The following is a 4,368-nucleotide window of genomic DNA, read 5'->3' on the forward strand; positions in this document are numbered from 1 at the left end:
ATATATATATAAAGGTGTACAGTAAAACATTCTGCTCTTCACCTTGGCTGACATTTATACACTTTCTCTTTTTACAGAATGGCACACAATACACACTATTTTATGCTTGCCTTTTTTGTTTGCTTTTGCATTTAGCAATACATTGAATGCATAGAGATCTTCCTCTTTGTTGTTGTTGTTAAACCACTGTGTAGTACTCAACTGTTTAAATTTTTAAACCACTTTCCTATTGATGGGCATTTGGGCTGTTTCCAGTGTTTTATTATTTTAAGTAACACTGGCACAGAAAATGTTATACCTCATTTCAGTTCACATGTAGGCAAGCATATCCTGTAGCATACATTTCTAGAAGTGGAATTGTGAAGTCAATGGGTATATGCAGTTTAATTCTGATAAACCTTGCTTTAAAAAGTCCTTCCTTAAGGTTGTTCTAATTTATACTCTCCCTGACCTAAGAGAGGGCTGGTTTTCCTACAAATAATAGAATATGCTATCAAGACTTTGGGCCATTGTAATTCTGAAAAATGGTATCAGAATGTATACTTTTAATGGACGTTTTTCTAATTATGAGTGAACTTGATCATATACCTCTGTTTACAAACCTTTGTGTTTTCCTGCTATGTCTTGGATATACATAGTTTACTTTTTTTTTTTTTTTTTAACTGATTGGATTTTTATAATAGCTTTTCTGTATTAAGATTAGTCTTTGTCTCTGATTTAAGTTGATCTTCTGATTTTGCTTATAGTTTTTTTGTTACTGAATTTATATTTTTATAATTTCTGGATTTTGATTTATAGATATGAAGACCTTCATTGCAATGTTAAAAGGAAATTTTCTGTTTTTTTTTCTGTTACTAATATGTTTTCATTATTTTGTATGTAAATATCTGATGCATTTAAATATGTTTTGGTTGTACTGAAGTATGGTGCAAACCAAACTCACTGCTTGGGAGTTGGCTATGACTCGTAGTAGCCTCATGGGACAGAGTAGAACTGCCCCACAGAATTTCCAAGGCTATAAATCTTTATAGAAGCAGACTGTCAAATCATTCTCCTATAGAGCAGCTAGTGGATTCGAACTGCTGATCTTTCTGTTGGCAGCTGAACACTAACCATTATACTACTAAGGCTCCTTATTGAAGTATGGTGGCTGTTGTTGTTGTTGCTAAATGCTGTCAAGTCGATTCCGAACCATAGCGACCCTATATAGGGTTTCCATGGAGTGGCTGGTGAGCTTGAACCACCAACCTTGCAGTTCAAAAGACTTTGCAGTCTGACGCATTAGCCCACAGTGCCACACCAGGACTCCTTTGAAGTATGATACAAGGTATGGATCCAGTCTTTTCCTTTGGACAACCTATCACAGTTCACTGAAGATTTACTGTTTTTTAAATCCCCACTGATCAAAGATATATTATATATTGAATTGTACCATAATTTTGGAATTATTTCTGGAATTTATGTAATGTGTATTGGTTAATTTATCTATTCACAAACAAGTACTACACTGTTTGAGGTTTTCAGAATTTTACAGTAAGCATGTATTTTAATAAATGTTAGTGCTAGATCCCCTCAACCACCCTTTTCCCAAGAGTTTTCCTGTCTACTTTTGGTTAAAGATTATTCGATTAAAACTTCATTATCAGTTTGTCTAGTTTTAAAAACACACTTAATACTTTTCGTACTAATTAGAGTTAAAATTATAAATTAACTCAGAAAATTTTTCTGTCTTTTTTGTATTGAGTCAACCAACTAGGCATATCTTCCTTTAATTCAAATGTTCTGTGTTCTACAGGTGTTTCAGAATGTTTTGCTAAATTCATTTTATCTTTTTTTTGTCTCTAAGCATGTTACTTTCTTCTACTGTCTATTTTGTTGTTTGACTTCTATATATTAATTCTGTGCCTCACTACTTTGACAAATGCACTAGACTGCGAACCACAAGATCGGCAGTTCAAACCACCCAGCTGCTCCTCTGAAACCCTATACAGGGTCACTATGAGTCGGAACCAGCTCGATGGCACTTAACAACAACAATAACTTTGCTAAATAGTTTGTCATTGAGCCTCTTGAGTTTTCCACATTGGTATATAGTAATAACACTTGGCAAGAAGAATTCTAATGATGCTGTAAAGGAGAAGAAATTTTGCTTTTGAAAGTTTAGTGGAAGATGTTTCTAGTGACAAACCCTAATATGATTGTTTTATGGACTCTATGGTACCCTGATGTGGCTCTATGGGTTAATGCACTAGACTGCAAAGTCACTTTGAACTGCAAGGTCGGCGTTTCAAGCTCATCAGTTGCTTCTCGGAAACCCTAGAGAGGGTTGCTATGAATTGGAACCAACTCTACAACACTCAACAACAACAATAATGGCATCCTAGACCAGACTAGTAATGCTTAGCACTCAAAAGCTGTAGAATCATCTTAGAAGGGATTTCCTGGTAGGATAATTATTATAAAGCAGACATAATATATTATTATCTGAATCTAAATCATCATACTTGCCATCACATCTATTTTTTATATATATTATCATTGTTTATTGAGCTATTTATTTTTAAATAACTAATACAAAGCTTAACGTTAGTACAGTGGAACAAAGTTAAAATCTAGTTATACACACCAAGATTCCACTATCTATCAGTCTTGCCGTAGGATTTGTGTTTAAAAGAAGTTTAAATGAGTTGCTTTGTGTTTGTGATGGGCACAGCAAATCCTTATTGCTGAAGTTTCTAAACCCTCTTAATGTAAAAGTAATGTCCTTTGTTTATTTTCGGGGCATGATGTCTCATCTGTTTAGATTGGCCTTTTATTTGACTTTCATCAACTTTGTGGCCAAGCCTGTTTTCTTTGTTTGATTATGTTAACTCAGATACGTAGGTGAACTCAGTCACTTAGTGATGGGTATATAATTAAAAAAATAATAACATACTGGATTTGATGTAAGGATTTAATTTTTTCCTAGCAAATGAACAAGTAAATGTTTAACTTTTGAGTAATATTTTGCTGTCTTTTGGAGGAATTGTCCAACTGACTTTTACAAAGAGACGCAGATTTCTGGTTGAATTACTGACAGTGCTTTTTCAATATACAGTGCTTAACATTATATTAGGCTGAAACAACTTGTCTTTTTTCAGGGCTTCCTAGGATATTAGCAACTTTTAGTGCTAGTTTCTGGAGAACTACAGCTGTACCAAAGTCTTAATACTGAGCTTTCCATTATAACCTAAAATTTGGTATGGTGAAGTAGCTTACTATTTAAGGTACATTGCAAATTGTATTGTTTTTGGAAAGACAAAATGTTAGTGACTGTTGAGTTGGTCCCCAGCTCATAGAAAGAAACCCAATGAGAAATAGAGTAGATTTGTTCCATTGGGTTTTCTTGGTTCTAATCTTTACAGAGGAGTCCTGGTATGGCGCTGTGGGTTAATGCTCCATACTGCAAAGTCGATTTGAACTACAAGGTCAGCAGTTCAAGCTCACCATTCACTCCTTGGAAACCTAATACAGGGTTTCTGTGGGTTAGAACTGACTCAATGACACTTTACAACAACAACAACAACCTTTACTGAGGACTCTTGGTGTGGTGCTGTAAGATAAGCACTGGACTGCAAACCACAAGGTCGGTGGTTCAAACCCACCAGCTTCTCCTTGGAAACTCTGTACAAGGTCACTATCAGTCAGGATCAACTCTAGAACACTTAACAACTACACAACAACAATCTTTACAGAAGCAAATCACCAGTCCTTTCTTCCACAGAGTTGAAGGTGGGTTTGAATAACCAAAGATTGGCAGTCAGTTCCAAACTACTTGTGCTACTTAGGTTACTTAAAAAAAAAAAAGAACAGTGCACATATTGAACAGACATGCTGATGAAAATTGAAGATGTACAATTAAAACACTAAATATTGTGTGCTGAAATCTTGATTTTGCTCTAGTAAATTCAACTTTAGAGTCCTGGTGTGGTATTGTGGGTTGATGCACTGGACCGCAAGGTCAGCTTGAACCACAAGCTCGGTATAAGGTCGCCATAGATCAGAACCAAGTCGATGGCACTTAACAATAACAACAACAAATTCAACTTTATTGCCTTGTTTTAGATTGGATTGTTGAATCTAAGTATTTTACATCTCTTCAACTTCAAAGTGCGGAGTGCAGTGGCTCCATATGGTAAGCACAAGACTTTGAACCACAAGGTTGGCTGTTTGATTCTACTAGCCACCCGCAGGAGAAAGATGAGGCTTTTTGATTCTACAAAGCCTTATTGCCTTAGAAACCCTATACAGGGTCACTATGAATCAGAACTGACTCAATAGCACTTAACAACCACAACTCTAAAAGTTTCTAAAGAAAGCCAAAATATA

Source organism: Chrysochloris asiatica, unplaced genomic scaffold (assembly GCF_000296735.1).
Source record: "Chrysochloris asiatica unplaced genomic scaffold, ChrAsi1.0 scaffold00012, whole genome shotgun sequence".
NCBI lineage: Eukaryota > Metazoa > Chordata > Mammalia > Afrosoricida > Chrysochloridae > Chrysochloris > Chrysochloris asiatica.